This window comes from Chiloscyllium plagiosum, unplaced genomic scaffold (assembly GCF_037043375.1).
Source record: "Chiloscyllium plagiosum isolate Xiang-an unplaced genomic scaffold, Cpla_swu_hap1 HiC_scaffold_53X, whole genome shotgun sequence".
Classification (NCBI taxonomy): Eukaryota; Metazoa; Chordata; class Chondrichthyes; order Orectolobiformes; family Hemiscylliidae; genus Chiloscyllium; species Chiloscyllium plagiosum.
The window spans coordinates 678,740-697,007 of record NW_028270191.1 but is presented as its reverse complement, the minus strand read 5'-3'; positions in this window follow the sequence as shown (position 1 = coordinate 697,007).

Sequence of the window (18,268 nt, the reverse complement as noted above, 5' to 3'; positions counted from 1 at the left end):
AGTCCCCGTGTATAATACAGGGAACAGCATCACCTGTTTATAATACAGGGAACAGCAGCACCTGTGTTTTCCTATCTTCCTGGAGGTGGAAATTGAATAAAGATTTGTGCACTTTGTGTCTTTCACTGTGTCTCACACCTGCACATACACACCATGGGTGATGGGGATAAAATAAGCACTACCGCACTTCGGCGGTAGTGTGGGGGTTTAAAAAAAAATGAAGATTCGTGCACTTTGTGTCTTTCACTGTGTCTCACACAGAAAAAAAAAGAAAAAAAAAATAGACAGGAGTGCCCCTTCACTGTTTTGATCACACAGCACTGCCCTTTGACGTGAAGGGCAGTGTTTGTCACTGGCCATTCGGGTGTTTTCCTATCTTCCTGGTGGTGAAAAAAAAACAGCATCACCTGTTTATAATACAGGGAACAGCAGTCCCTGTCTATAATACAGGGAACAGCAGTCCCCGTGTATAATACAGGGAACAGCATCACCTGTTTATAATACAGGGAACAGCAGCACCTGTGTTTTCCTATCTTCCTGGAGGTGGAAATTGAATAAAGATTCGTGCACTTTGTGTCTTTCACTGTGTCTCACACCTGCACATACACACCATGGGTGATGGGGATAAAATAAGCACTACCGCACTTAGGTGGTAGTGTGGGGGTTAAAGGGGAAAAAAAAAGAAAGAAAAAAAAAAGGAGGACGCTCACCATGGGTGCTGGGGATAAAATAAGCACTACCGCACTTAGGTGGTAGTGTGGGGGTTAAAGGGGGAAAAAAAAAGAAAAAGAAAAAAAAAAGAGAAAAAACAAAAAAAGAAGAAAAAAAAGCAGTCCCTGTCTATAATACAGGGAAGAGCAGCACCTGTGTATAATACAGGGAACAGCAGTCCCTGTCTATAATACAGGGAACAGCAGCACCCGTGTATAATACAGGGCACAGCAGCACCCGTGTATAATACAGGGAACAGCAGACCCAGTCTATAATACAGGGAACAGCAGCACCTGTGTATAATACAGGGAACAGCAGTCCCTGTCTATAATACAGGGAACAGCAGCACCTGTGTATAATACAGGGAACAGCAGTCCCTGTCTATAATACAGGGAACAGCAGAAACTGTGTATAATACAGGGAACAGCAGTCCCAGTCTATAATACAGGGAACAGCAGTCCCTGTCTATAATACAGGGAAAAGCAGCACCTGTGTATAATACAGGGAACAGCAGTCGCCGTGTATAATACAGGGAACAGCAGTCCCCGTGTATACTACAGGGAACAGCAGACCCCGTGTATAATACAGGGAACAGCAGTCCCTGTCTATAATACAGGGAAAAGCAGCACCAGTGTATAATACAGGGAACAGCAGTCCCTGTCTATAATACAGGGATCAGTAGCACCCGTGTATAATACAGGGAACAGCACTCCCTGTGTATAATACAGGGAAAAGCAGTCCCTGTGTATATTACAGGGAACTGCAGTCCCCGTGTATAATACAGGGAACAACAGCACCTGTGTATAATACAGGGAACAGCAGTCCCTGTGTATATTACAGGGAACTGCAGTCCCCGTGTATAATACAGGGAACAACAGCACCTGTGTATAATACAGGGAACAGCAGTCCCTGTGTATATTACAGGGAACTGCAGTCCCCGTGTATAATACAGGGAACAACAGCACTTGTGTATAATACAGGGAACAGCAGTCCCCGTGTATAATACAGGGAACTGCAGTCCCCGTGTATAATACAGGGAACAGCAGAACCTGTCTATAATACAGGGAACAGCAGTCCCCTTGTATAATACAGGGAACAGCATCACCTGTGTATAATACAGGGAACAGCAGCACCTGGGTATAATACAGGGAATAGCAGTCCCCGTGTATAATACAGAGAACAGCAGCACCTGTGTATAATACAGGGAATAGCAGTCTCTGTGTATAATACAGGGAACTGCAGTCCCCGTGTATAATACAGGGAATAGCAGTCCCTGTCTATAATACAGGGAAAAGCAGCACCTGTGTATAATACAGGGAACAGCCGTCGCCGTGTATAATACAGGGAACAGCAGTCCCCGTGTATACTACAGGGAACAGCAGACCCCGTGTATAATACAGGGAACAGCAGTCCCTGTCTATAATACAGGGAAAAGCAGCACCAGTGTATAATACAGGGAACAGCAGTCCCTGTCTATAATACAGGGATCAGTAGCACCCGTGTATAATACAGGGAACAGCACTCCCTGTGTATAATACAGGGAAAAGCAGTCCCTGTGTATATTACAGGGAACTGCAGTCCCCGTGTATAATACAGGGAACAACAGCACCTGTGTATAATACAGGGAACAGCAGTCCCTGTGTATATTACAGGGAACTGCAGTCCCCGTGTATAATACAGGGAACAACAGCACCTGTGTATAATACAGGGAACAGCAGTCCCTGTGTATATTACAGGGAACTGCAGTCCCCGTGTATAATACAGGGAACAACAGCACCTGTGTATAATACAGGGAACAGCAGTCCCCGTGTATAATACAGGGAACTGCAGTCCCCGTGTATAATACAGGGAACAGCAGAACCTGTCTATAATACAGGGAACAGCAGTCCCCTTGTATAATACAGGGAACAGCATCACCTGTGTATAATACCGGGAACAGCAGCACCTGGGTATAATACAGGGAATAGCAGTCCCCGTGTATAATACAGAGAACAGCCGCACCTGTGTATAATATAGGGAATAGCAGTCTCTGTGTATAATACAGGGAACTGCAGTCCCCGTGTATAATACAGGGAATAGCAGTCCCCCGTGTATAATACAGGGAACAGCAGCACCTGTGCATAATACAGGGAACAGCAGCACCCGTGTATAATACAGGGAACAGCAGCACCCGTGTATAATACAGGGAACAGCAGCATCTGTGTATAATACAGGGAACAGCAGTCCCCGAGTATAATACAGGGAACAGCAGTCCCTGTGCATAATACAGGGAACAGCAGCATCTGTGTATAATACAGGGTACAGCAGCACCTGTGCATAATACAGGGAACAGCAGCACCTGTGTATAATACAGGGAACAGCAGTCCCTGTGTATAATACAGGGAACAGCAGTCCGCGTGTATAATACAGGGAACAGCAGTCCCTGTGTTTAATACAGGGAACAGCAGCACCCGTGTATAATACAGGGAACAGCAGCACCCGTGTATAATACAGGGAACAGCAGCACCTGTGTATAATACAGGGAACAGCAGTCCCCGTGTATAATACAGGGAACAGCAGTCCCTGTGTTTAATACAGGGAACAGCAGCACCCGTGTATAATACAGGGAACAGCAGCACCCGTGTATAATACAGGGTACAGCAGCACCTGTGCATAATACAGGGAACAGCAGTCCCTGTGTTTAATACAGGGAACAGCAGCACCCGTGTATAATACAGGGAACAGCAGCACCCGTGTATAATACAGGGAACAGCAGCACCTGTGTATAATACAGGGTACAGCAGTCCCTGTGTATAATACAGGGAATAGCAGTCCCCGTGTATAATACAGAGACAGCAGCACCTGTGTATAATACAGGGAACAGCAGTCCCTGTGTATAATACAGGGTACAGCAGCACCTGTGCATAATACAGGGAACAGCAGCACCTGTGTATAATACAGGGAACAGCAGCACCCGTGTATAATACAGGGAACAGCAGTCTCTGTGTATAATACAGGGAACTGCAGTCCCCGTGTATAATACAGGGAACAGCAGTTCCCGTGTATCATCCAGAGAACAGCAGCACCTGTGTATAATACAGGGAACAGCAGTCCCCGTGTATAATACAGGGAACAGCAGTCCCCGTGTGTAATACAGGGATCAGCAGCACCCGTGTATAATACAGGGAACAGCAGCACCTGTGTATAATACAGGGAACAGCAGTCCCCATGTATAATTCAGGGAACAGCAGCACCCGTGTATAATACAGGGAACAGCAGTCCCCGTGTATAATACAGGGAACAGCAGCACCTGTGTATAATACAGGGAACAGCAGCACCCGTGTATAATACAGGGAACAGCAGTCCCCGTGTGTTATACAGGGATCAGCAGCACCCGTGTATAATACAGGGAACAGCAGCCCCTGTGTATAATACAGGGAACAGCAGTCCCCATGTATAATTCAGGGAACAGCAGCACCCGTGTATAATACAGGGAACAGCAGTCCCCGTGTATAATACAGGGAACAGCAGCACCTGTGTATAATACAGGGAACAGCAGCACCCGTGTATAATACAGGGAACAGCAGTCCCCGTGTATAATACAGGGAACAGCAGCACCCGTGTATAATACAGGGAACAGCAGCACCTGTGTATAATACAGGGAACAGCAGTCCCCGTGTATAATACAGGGAACAGCAGCACCTGTGTATAATACAGGGAACAGCAGTCCCCGTGTATAATACAGGGAACAGCAGTCCCTGTGTGTAATACAGGGAATAGCAGCACCTGTGTATAATACAGGGAACAGCAGTCCCCGTGTATAATACAGGGAACAGCAGCACCTGTGTATAATACAGGGAACAGCAGTCCCTGTGTATAATACAGGGAACAGCAGTCCCCGTGTATAATACAGGGAACAGCAGTCCCCGTGTATAATACAGGGAACAGCAGTACCCGTGTATAATACAGGGAACAGCAGTCCCTGTGTATAATACAGTGAAAAGCAGCACCTGTCTTTTATACAGGGAACAGCAGTCCCCGTGTATAATACAGGGAATAGCAGTCACCATATATAATACAGGGAACAGCAGTCCCCGTGTGTAATACAGGGAACAGCAGTCCCCGTGTATAATACTGGGAACAGCAGTCCCCGTGAATAATACAGGGAACAGCAGACCCCGTGTATAATACAGGGAACAGCAGCACCCGTGTATAATACAGGGAACAGCAGCACCCGTTTATAATAAAGGGAACAGCAGTCCCCGTTTATAATCCAGGGAACAGCAGAACCCGTGTATAATACAGGGAACAGCAGTCCCCGTGTATAATACAGGGAACAGCAGCACCTGTGGAGACTACAGGGAACAGCAGCACCCGTGTATAATACAGGGAACAGCAGTCCCCGTGTATAATACAGGGAACAGCAGCACCCGTGTATAATACAGGGAACAGCAGCACCCGTGTATAGTACAGGGAACAGCAGTCCCCGTGTATAATGCAGGGAACAGCAGTCCCCGTGTATAATACAGGGAACAGCAGCGCCTGTGTATAATACAGGGAACAGCAGTCCCTGTCTATAATACAGGGAACAGCAGAAACTGTGTATAATACAGGGAACAGCAGTCCCAGTCTATAATACAGGGAACAGCAGTCGCCGTGTATAATACAGGGAACAGCAGTCCCCGTGTATAATACAGGGAACAGCAGTCCCTGTCTATAATACAGGGAACAGCAGCACCCGTGTATAATACAGGGAACAGCAGCACCCGTGTATAATACAGGGAACAGCAGCACCCGTGTATAATACAGGGAACAGCAGACCCAGTCTATAATACAGGGAACAGCAGCACCTGTGTATAATACAGGGAACAGCAGCCCCTGTCTATAATACAGGGAACAGCAGCACCTGTGTATAATACAGGGAACAGCAGTCCCTGTCTATAATACAGGGAACAGCAGAAACTGTGTATAATACAGGGAACAGCAGTCCCAGTCTATAATACAGGGAACAGCAGTCGCCGTGTATAATACAGGGAACAGCAGTCCCCGTGTATAATACAGGGAACAGCAGTCCCTGTCTATAATACAGGGAAAAGCAGCACCTGTGTATAATACAGTGAACAGCGGTCGCCGTGTATAATACAGGGAACAGCAGTCCCCGTGTATAATACAGGGAACAGCAGACCCCGTGTATAATACAGGGAACAGCAGTCCCTGTCTATAATACAGGGAAAAGCAGCACCTGTGTATAATACAGGGAACAGCAGTCCCTGTCTATAATACAGGGATCAGTAGCACCCGTGTATAATACAGGGAACAGCACTCCCTGTGTATAATACAGGGAAAAGCAGTCCCCGTGTATAATACACAGAACAGCAGCAGCTGTGTATAATACAGGGAACAGCAGTCCCCGTGTATAATACAGGGAACAGCAGCACCTGTGTATAATACAGGGAACAGCAGCACCCGTGTATAATACAGGGAACAGCAGTCCCTGTGTATAATACAGGGAACTGCAGTCCCCGAGTATAATACAGGGAACAGCAGTACCCGTGTATAATACAGGGAACAGCAGCACCCGTGTATAATACAGGGAACAGCAGTCCCCGTGTATAATACAGGGAACAGCAGTCCCCGTGTATAATACAGGGAACAGCAGTACCCGTGTATAATACAGGGAACAGCAGCACCCGTGTATAATACAGGGAACAGCAGTCCCTGTGTATAATACAGTGAAAAGCAGCACCTGTCTTTTGTACAGGGAACAGCAGTCCCCGTGTAAAATACAGAGCACAGCAGCACCTGTCGAGAATACAGGGAACAGCAGTCCACGTGTATAATACAGGGAATAGCAGTCACCATATATAATACAGGGAACAGCAGTCCCCGTGTATAATACTGGGAACAGCAGTCCCCGTGAATAATACAGGGAACAGCAGTCCCCGTGTATAATACAGGGAACAGCAGCACCCATGCATAATACATGGAATAGCAGCAACTGTGTATAATACAGGGAACAGCAGTCCTTTCTATAATACAGGGAACAGCACCACCTGTGTATAATACGGGGAACAGCAGCACCCGTTTATAATACAGGGAACAGCAGTCCCCGTTTATAATCCAGGGAACAGCAGAACCCGTGTATAATACAGGGAACAGCAGTCCCCGTGTATAATACAGGGAACAGCAGCACCTGTGGAGACTACAGGGAACAGCAGCACCCGTGTATAATACAGGGAACAGCAGTCGCCGTGTATAATACAGGAAACAGCAGCACCCGTGTATAATACAGGGAACAGCAGCACCCGTGTATAATATAGGGAACAGCAGTCCCCATGTATAATACAGGGAACAGCAGTCCCCGTGTATAATACAGGGAACAGCAGCGCCCGTGTATAATACAGGGAACAGCAGTCCCCGTGTATAATACAGGAGAACAGCAGCACCCGTGTATAATACAGGGAACAGCAGTCACTGTGTATAATACAGCGAACAGCAACACCCGTGTATAATACAGGGAACAGCAGTCCCCGTGTATAATACAGGGAACAGCAGCACCTGTGTATAATACAGGGAACAGCACCACCTGTGTATAGTATAGGGAACAGCAGACCCCGTGTTTAATACAGGGAACATCAGTCCCCGTGTATAATACAGGGAACAGCAGTCCCTGTGTATAATACAGGGAACTGCAGTCCCCATGTATAATACAGGGAACAGCAGTCCCTGTGTATAATACAGGGAACTGCAGTCCCCGTGTATAATACAGGGAACAGCAGTCTCCGAGGAGAATACAGGAAAAAGCAGTCCCCGTCTATAATACAGGGAACAGCAGTCCCCGTCTGTAATACAGGGAACAGCAGTCCCCGTGTATAATACAGGGAACAGCAGCACCTCTGTATAATACAGGGAACAGCAGTCCCTGTGTATAATGCAGAGTACAGGAGCACCTGTGTATAATACAGGGAACATCAGTCCCTGTCTATAATACAGGGAACAGCAGCACCCGTGTATAATACAGGGAACAGCAGTCCCCGTGTATAATACAGGGAAAAGCAGTCCCCGTATATAATGCAGGGAACAGCAGCACCTGTATACAATACAGGGAACAGCAGACCGTGTGTATAATACAGGGAACAGCAATCCCTGTGTATAATACAGGGAACAGCAGCACCTGTCTATAATACAGGGAACAGCAGTCCCCGTGTATAATACAGGGAACAGCAGTCCCTGTGTTTAATACAGGGAACAGCAGCACCTGTGTATAATACAGGGAACAGCAGTCCCTGTGTTTAATACAGGGAACAGCAGCACCTGTGTATAATACAGGGAACAGCAGTCCCCGTGTATAATACAGGGAACAGCAGTCCCTGTGTATAATACAGGGAACAGCAGCACCTGTGTATAATACAGGGAACAGCAGTCCCCGTGCAAAATACAGGGAACAGCAGAACCTGTCTATAATACAGGGAACAGCAGTCCCTGTTTATAATACAGGGAACAGCAGCACTTGTGTATAATACAGGGAACAGCAGTCCCTGTCTATAATACAGGGAACAGCAGCACCTGTGTATAATACAGGGAACAGCAGTCCCTGTCTATAATACAGGGAACAGCAGCACCTGTCTATAATACAGGGAACAGCAGAAACTGTGTATAATACAGGGAACAGCATCACCTGTTTATAATACAGGGAACAGCAGCACCTGTGTATAATACAGGGAACAGCAGTCCCCGTGTATAATACAGGGAACAGCAGTCCCTGTGTATAATACAGGGAACAGCAGCACCTGTGTATAATACAGGGAACAGCAGTCCCTGTCTATAATACAGGGAACAGCAGAAACTGTGTATAATACAGGGAACAGCAGTCCCTGTATATAATACAGGGAACAGCCGTCCCCGTGTATAATTCAGGGAACAGCAGACCCCGTGTATAATACAGGGAACAGCAGTCCCTGTCTATAATACAGGGAACAGCAGCACCTGTGTATAATACAGGGAACAGCAGTCCCTGTCTATAATACAGGGATCAGTAGCTCCCGTGTATAATACAGGGAACAGCATTCCCTGTGTATAATACAGGGAAAAGCAGTCCCCGTGTATAATACAGGGAACAGCAGTCCCCGTGTATAACACAGGGAACTGCAGTCCCCGTGTATAATACAGGGAACAGCAGCACCTGTGTATAATACAGGGAACAGCAGTCCCTGTGTATAATACAGGGAACTGCAGTCCCCGTGTATAATACAGGGAACAACAGCACCTGTGTATAATACAGGGAACAGCAGTCCCCGTGTATAATACAGGGAACTGCAGTCCCCGTGTATAATACAGGGAACAGGAGCACCTGTGTATACTACATGGAACAGCAGTCCCCGTGCATAATACAGGGAACAGCAGAACCTGTCTATAATACAGGGAACAGCAGTCCCTGTGTATAATACAGGGAACAGCAGTCCCTGTCTATAATACAGGGATCAGCAGCACCTATGTATAATACAGGGAACAGCAGTCCTAGAGTATAATACAGGGAACAGCATCACCTGTTTATAATACAGGGAACAGCAGCACCTGTGTTTTCCTATCTTCCTGGAGGTGGAAATTGAATAAAGATTTGTGCACTTTGTGTCTTTCACTGTGTCTCACACCTGCACATACACACCATGGGTGATGGGGATAAAATAAGCACTACCGCACTTCGGCGGTAGTGTGGGGGTTTAAAAAAAAAATAAAGATTCGTGCACTTTGTGTCTTTCACTGTGTCTCACACAGAAAAAAAAAGAAAAAAAAAATAGACAGGAGTGCCCCTTCACTGTTTTGATCACACAGCACTGCCCTTTGACGTGAAGGGCAGTGTTTGTCACTGGCCATTCGGGTGTTTTCCTATCTTCCTGGTGGTGAAAAAAAAACAGCAGCACCTGTGTATAATACAGGGAACAGCAGTCCCTGTCTATAATACAGGGAACAGCAGTCCCCGTGTATAATACAGGGAACAGCAGTCCCCGTGTATAATACAGGGAACAGCAGACCCCGTGTATAATACAGGGAACAGTAGTCTTTGTGTATAATACAGAGAACAGCAGCACCGGTGTATAATACAGCGAACAGCAGCACCTGTCTATAATGCAGGGAACAGAAGCACCCGTGTATAATACAGGGAACAGCAGTCTCTGTGTATAATACAGGGAACAGCAGTCCCCATGTATAATACAGGGAACAGCAGTCCCCGTGTATCATCCAGAGAACAGCAGCACCTGTGTATAATACAGGGAACAGCAGTCCCCGTGTATAATACAGGGAACAGCAGCACCTGTGTATAATACAGGGAACAGCAGCACCCGTGTATAATACAGGGAACAGCAGCATCCGTGTATAATGCAGGGAACAGCAGTCCCTGTGTATAATACAGGGAACAGCTGCACCTGTGAAAAATACAGGGAACAGCAGTCCCCGAGTATTATACAGAGAACAGCATCACCTGTCTATAATACTAGGAACAGCAGTCCCCGTGTATAATACAGAGAACAGCAACACCTGTCTATAATACAGGGAACAGCAGACCCCGTGTATAATACAGGGAACAGCAGTCCCTGTGTATAAAACATGGAACAGCAGCAACTGTGTATAATACAGGGAACAGCAGACCCCGTGTATAATACAGGGAACAGCAGTCCCCGTGTATAATACAGAGAACAGCAGTCCCTGTGTATAATACAGGGAACAGCAGCACCTGTGTATAATACAGGGAACAGCAGTCCCTGTGTATAATACAGGGAACAGCAGTCCCCGTGTATAATACAGGGAACAGCAGCACCTGTGTATAATACAGGGAACAGAAGTCCCTGTGTATAATACAGGCAACAGCAGTCCCGGTGTATAATACAGGGAACAGCAGCACCTGTGCATAATACAGGGGACAGCAATCCCCGTGTATAATACAGGGAAGAGCAGCACCCATGTATAAGACAGGGAACAGCAGCACCTGTGTATAAAACAGGGAACAGCAGTCCCTGTGTATAATACAGGGAACAGCAGTCCCCGTGTATAATACAGAGAATAGCAGTCCCCATGTATAATACAGGGAACAGCAGCACCTGTGTATAATACAGGGAACAGCAGTCCCCGTGTATAATACAGGGAAGAGCAGCACCCATGTATAAGACAGGGAACAGCAGCACCTGTGTATAAAACAGGGAACAGCAGTCCCTGTGTATAATACAGGGAACAGCAGTCCCCGTGTATAATACAGGGAACAGCAATCCCCGTGTATAATACAGGGAACAGCAGTCCCCGTGTATAATACAGGGAACAGCAGCACCTGTGTATAATACAGGGGACAGCAATCCCCGTGTATAATACAGGGAACAGCAGTCCCCGCGTATAATACAGGGCACAGCACCACCTGTCGATAATACAGGGAACAGCAGTCCCCATGTATAATACAGGGAACAGCAGTCCCCGTGCATAATACAGGGAACAGCAGTCCCCATGAAAAATACAGGGAACAGCAGTCCCCGTGTATAATACAGAGAACATCACCACCTGTGTATAATACAGGGAACAGCAGTCCCCGTGTATAATACAGGGAACAGCAGCACCTGTTTATAATACAGGGAACAGCAGTCCCCGTGTATAATACAGGGAACAGCAGTCCCCGTGTATAATACAGGGAACAGCAGTCCCCGTGTATAATACAGGGAACAGCAGTCCCTGTGTAGAATACAGGGAACAGCAGCACCTGTGTATAATACAGGGAACAGCAGTCCCCGTGTATAATACAGACAACAGCAGCAACTGTGTATAATACAGGGAACAGCAGCACATGCCTTTTATGCAGGGAACAGCAGTCCCCGTGTATAGTACAGAGAACCGCAGCACCTGTGTACAATTCAGGCAATAGCAGTCCCCGTCTATGATACAGGGAACAGCATTCCCTGTGTATAATACAGGGAAAAGCAGTCCCCGTGTATAATACAGGGAACAGCAGTCCCCGTGTATAACACAGGGAACTGCAGTCCCCGTGTATAATACAGGGAACAGCAGCACCTGTGTATAATACAGGGAAAAGCAGTCCCTGTGTATAATACAGGGAACTGCAGTCCCCGTGTATAATACAGGGAACAGCAGCACCTGTCTATAATACAGGGAACAGCAATCCCCGTGTCTAATACAGGGAACAGCAGTCCCCGTGTATAATACAGGGAACAGCAGTCCCGGTGTATAATACAGGGAACAGCAGCACCTGTGTATAATACAGGGGACAGCAATCCCCGTGTATAATACAGGGAACAGCAACACCTGTGGATAATACAGGGAAGAGCAGCACCCGTGTATAATACAGGGAACAGCAGCACCCGTGTATAATACAGGGAACAGCAGTCTCTGTGTATAATACAGGGAACAGCAGCACCTGTGTATAATACAGGGAATAGCAGTCCCCGTGTATAATACAGCGAACAGCAGCACCTGTCTATAATGCAGGGAACAAAAGCACCCGTGTATAATACAGGGAACAGCAGCACCCGTGTATAATACAGGGAACAGCAGTCTCTGTGTATAATACAGGGAACAGCAGCACCCGTGTATAATACAGGGAACAGCAGTCTCTGGGTATAATACAGGGAACAGCAGACCCCGTGTATAATACAGGGAACAGCAGTCCCCGTGTATAATACAGTGAACAGCAGTCCCTGTGTATAATACAGGGAACAGCAGCATCCGTGTATCATACAGGGAACAGCAGTCCCCGTGTATAATACAGGGAACAGCAGTCCCCGTGTATAATACAGGGAACAGCAGACCCCGTGTATAATACAGGGAACAGCAGTCCCCGTGTATAATACAGGGAACAGCAGTCCCCGTGTATAATACAGGGAACAGCATCACCTGTGTATAATACAGTGAACAGCAGTCCCTGTGTATAATACAGGGAAAAGCAGCACCTGTGTATAATACAGGGAACAGCAGTCCCCGTGTATAATACAGGGAACAGCAGTCCCCGTGTATAATACAGGGAACAGCAGTCCCCCCGAGTATAATACAGGGAACAGCAGTCCCCGTGTATGATACAGGGAACAGCAGTCCCCGTGTATATTAAAGGGAACAGCAGCCCCTGTCTATAATACAGGGAACAGCAGTCCCCGTGTATATTAAAGGGAACAGCAGCACCTGTCTATAATACAGGGAACAGCAGTCCCCGTCTATAATACAGGGAACAGCAGTCCCCGTGTCTAATACAGGAAACAGCAGTCCCCGTGTATAATACAGGGAACAGCAGTCCCCGTGTATAATACAGGGAACAGCAGCACCTGTCTATAATACAGGGAACAGCAGTCCCCGTGTATAATACAGGGAACAGCAGTCCCCGTGTAAAATACAGGGAACAGCAGTTCCCATGTATAATAGAGGGAATAGCAGCACCTGTGTATAATACAGGGAACAGCAGCATCTGTGTATAATACAGGGAACAGCAGTCCCCGTTTATAATACAGGGAACAGCAGTCCCCGTGTATAATACAGAGAACAGCAGCACCTGTGTATAATACAGGGAATAGCAGTCCCTGTGTATAATACAGGGAACAGCAGCACCTGTGTATAATACAGGGAACAGCAGCACCTGTGTATAATACAGGGAACAGCAGCACCCGTGTATAATACAGGGAACAGCAGAACCTGTTTATAATACAGGGAACAGCAGTCCCCGTGTATAATACAGGGAACAGCATCACCTGTGTATAATACAGGGAACAGCAGCATCCGTGTATCATACAGGGAACAGCAGTCCCTGTGTATAATACAGAGAACAGCAGCACCTGTGTATAATACAGGGAATAGCAGTCCCCGTGTATAATACAGGGAACAGCAGTCCCTGTGTATAATACAGGGAACAGCAGTCGCCGTGTATAATACAGAGAACAGCAGCACCCGTGTATAATACAGGGAACAGCAGCACCCGTGTATAATACAGGGAACAGCAGTCTCTGTGTATAATACAGGGAACAGCAGCACCTGTGCATAATACAGGGAATAGCAGTCCCCGTGTATAATACAGAGAACAGCAGCACCAGTGTATAATACAGCGAACAGCAGCACCTGTCTATACTACAGGGAACAGCAGTCTCTGTGGAAAATACAGGGAACAGCAGTCCCCGTGTATAATACAGGGAACAGCAGTCCCCGTGTATCATCCAGAGAACAGCAGCATCTGTGTATAATACAGGGAACAGCAGTCCCTGTGTATAATACAGGGAACATCAGTCCCTGTGTATAATACAGAGAACAGCAGTCCCTGTGTATAATACAGGGAACAGCAGTCCCTGTGTATAATACAGGGAACAGCAGCACCTGTGTATAATACAGGGAACAGCAGCACCTGTGTATAATACAGGGAACAGCAGTCCCCGTGTATAATACAGGGAACAGCAGTCCCCGTGTATAATACAGGGAACAGCAGCATCTGTGTATAATACATGGAACAGCAGTCCCCGTGTATAATACAGGGAACAGCAGTCCCCGTGTATAATACAGGGAACAGCAGCATCTGTGTATAATACAGGGAACAGCAGTCCCTGTGTATAATACAGGGAACAGCAGCACCTGTGTATAATACAGGGAACAGCAGCACCTGTGTATAATACAGGGAACAGCAGTCCCCGTGTATAATACAGGGAACAGCAGCATCTGTGTATAATACAGGGAACAGCAGTCCCCGTTTATAATACAGGGAACAGCAGCATCTGTGTATAATACAGGGAACAGCAGTCCCCGTGTATAATACAGGGAACAGCAGCATCTGTGTATAATACAGGGAACAGTAGTCCCCGTTTATAATACAGGGAACAGCAGCATCTGTGTATAATACAGGGAACAGCAGTCCCCGTGTATAATACAGGGAACAGCAGTCCCTGTGTATAATACAGGGAACAGCAGTCCCCGTGTATAATACAGGGAACAGCAGTCCCCGTGTATAATACAGGGAACAGCAGCATCTGTGTATAATACAGGGAACAGCAGTCCCTGTGTATTATACAGGGAACAGCAGTCCCCGTGTATAATACAGGGAACAGCAGTCCCTGTGTATAATAGAGGGAATAGCAGCACCTGTGTATTGTAAATATATTCCTCACTTTAAAAACAGAAGGCTGGCTGTGACTCTGGATGGATTCAGTATTTAAAACCGTGGTGACTCTGTAACTCAAGCAGGGGGCGTGGCCACGTGACGTCCCGTTTCGCACCCGGAAGTGGGTCGAGGAGGCCACGTGATGCCCCATTTCACGGGCAAAAGAAGGTCACGTGGGGTCGGACAGCTCGGAATGTGAGAAGGTGCGGAAAGGAGTCAGACTAACACCCAATCAGAAGATAATTCTACCTCAGTGTTTATATGACGTTTGTTATTGTATAAAAGACTGGGGCAGGGACAAAACGAGGTCTTACTTTTTGAACTGATACACTTTGTAGTTTGTCAGGGACAAAGAGGTTTAGACCCAGATCTCTGAATGCCTTGTCCACTTACTGTGTAAAATAAATTAAGAGTGTGAGACCGAATATCTTCTCCTATTGCTTCATTTAAAAGAACACGCAGGACTTGGCTCACACATAGAAGAAAGTAAGTTTGTAGATTGAGCCAAAGTCCAACAATTTCGTGACCCCGACGTGATGAAGACGGAGAAGTGACAGAAAGAGAGAAAAATAGAAACAACGGACAACTGACGTTTGATGACAACAACAAGCGGCGCCGCATAAAAAAGGTGAGCAGACGCCTGTTTACATCGAAGTTCTGCAATTGGAGATACTAAATTGATTGTTGTCATTATACTGCAAGTGTCCTAGTAATAGTAAGTGGACAAAGCATTGATAAGGTACGTACGGGTTTAAAGTCCCTTGGGGTTAGAGTCCCCATAAAAGCAGCAAGGTACGTACGGGTTTAAAGTCCCTTGGGGTTAGAGTCCCCATAAAAGCAGCAAGGTACGTACGGGTTTAAAGTCCCTTGGGGTTAGAGTCCCCATAAAAGCAGCAAGGTACGTAAATGTGAGGAGGTTTAAAGTCCATTGAGCAGGATTTCATAAAAGCAACGCTCACAAATTTTGATGTATGATTGATGTTTTGTAAGTTTTAGAAATTAGATTGTGGAATGTACGGAGGGTGGAAGAAAAGCCAGTAGCGTTTGGAAGACCAAGACGGTGGTGTTTCAGTGAGAGAGAGTTGGTAGTGGAAACCTAACGGTGACAACGAAACTGCTGATAAATCTCGCTGAAAGGGTCAGTCGCTGGGGTGTATTTCATCCAAACTGACCAGCCACCGGCTTTGTCTTTGATTGGGTTGGTTGTTTGGTTATATTTATACCTAAACTAACTGACTACGGGACGGGAGGATTAAAATAAAAATACATAAAATGGAAGGGGAGTTTGGTAAAGAGTGTGAAGAATATGGAGGATGTTCTTCCGATTTAATGTTACCCGTAAAACAGCAGTGGGGTAAAGCCAGAAGTCAGTTAGTCAGTGGGCTTGCAAAGAAAAACAAAAAGCAATGATGGAGAAATATGATAAGATTTGGGAGGAATTACAGAAACAAGGCAAAGTCCCTAAAGATGAGGAGAAGAAGAAATTGTTACTGTTTTTAGGAAAAGCAGAAGAACAAGCTAAATTAGAAGTAGAAGAGCACATGAAGGGAAAGAAAGGGTCAATATTCGTTAGAAGAAAGTGGACAAAGGAAGGTGGGGGGAAAGAAGAGAGGACGATTCATCTGCACAACATGACGTTAGCCTGTATGGCGGTAGAAACATTACAAAAGGGAGTAGGTGGGACCTTTACAACAGATTTGACAAAGGAGATAGAAAAGGCAGGACCATCTGCACCATTATATCCTAAATTGCCTGTGGTACAATCACTGCCTCCATATCCTGTAATACAAATGCCACTTATGTATGTTCAAGAAGGGGTGTTAGACATGCGAGAAGTAGGAACAAGAGAGTACAATGTAGTAAAACAGAGACTGGCGGAGGCTGTAGAAGAAAGCATTAGAAAAGTAGAAAAATTAACATTAGAAGTTGATCAGAGGGTTAAGGAAGCGGAGGAAGCAAATAGGGCGACAATGATGCACAGTAGGAATAAAGAACAGCTAAAACAGCAGAGATGTTTTCCAGTGCAGGAGCCAGATGCTCATTCAACACCATATAGTGCTGAGAATGAAAAGAGGGGAAGATTACATGATTCAGGTCAGTTATTGGATGATGGGTTCTCAGACAGAAGGAGGAGAGATTTGAGGGAAGAACAGGATAGAGAGAAATTGGATGAGGAGGAGTCTAAAAGTAGTATAGATATTGAGGACGAGGAATCCCTGACAGACAATGATCCAAACACCTACCTGGTCACCTTGAAAGGCTCACTCACAATGCATACTGAACATGGCCCTCCACTGAAGCCCCTCCCTGAACTAAGTTACGACTTGCGTCAAAGAGACACATTACGACAACCTATAAAGTATCAGCACCACCAAATGCCATTAATTTACAGAGGCTCTTATCTGGGGAATGTTTATCAGCCTTTCACATTTACTGATATGAACTGTATCCTGGATAAAATGCCCCCACCCATGGAGGGGGGTGGGCCCTGGATGGTAAAGTTTTCTCAATATACACTAGGGTACAAGTTAGCTATGGGCGATTGGAGAGCGTTGCTGGGTAAGCAATTGAATATGTGGGAAATACAGCAGATTGAAGCGTCTGCGGGGACCACCTTATTACCTGTTTCGGAACCGTTTGTGCAGCATGCCACCAGTGTGGGGAGGGCAATGAGGGATAGGTTTCCGATTCACCCGGGAGCGATGCACTCACTCACCTTCACAATGAAGGAGGGTGAGGATATGTCTGTCTTTTTGGCTAGGTGTTAGGACACGTGGGCAGATACTGCGGGGAGCCATCCAGGGTCAGGTCAGCTACAGACCACATTATTTAGGAATGCCGTCATGACAGGGATGCCAAAGGAAGTAAAAGAGGCAATGGAGAGTAATCCTGACATCCCAGGTTGTACTCCAGAACAGTGGGGAAAAACATTTGACGCACCACATGAAGCGATACAGGACAAAACAGGATGAGGATAAACAGAGTAATGAGTCAGCTCAAGTGCAGTTGTTGAAGTTACAGCTCGATGAGGCTAGGAGGAAGGCTAATGATACAAAGAAGGCCTTCCAAAAGACGACTAATCAGATGGTTCAGCGGCCGTTGCCACAAAACAATCCGCCAAGTTTAGATCCAACACCTGATTGGATGCCACCCTACCCCCAATATGGGGGCAGACCAATAGGTGTACCGGGAGGAATGCGTGGTAGAGGAAGAGGCCGCGGAGGACTCCGAGGTCAGCCACTCAACACCTGTTTTGAATGTGGCCAGCCCGGACATTGGAGAAGGGGTTGTCCCATGTTGTGGGGAACCCAGGGAGGCCAGGGATTAACCCGAGGACAGTACCTCCGTGCAAGTCAGCCTCCTTTTCAACAGGCTGTTCAGCCTTATCAAGTCCCAAATGCAACTGCAGCCCCGGTGCACGGACAGTACCCCCAAACTATGCTGGAAGGGCAGGGG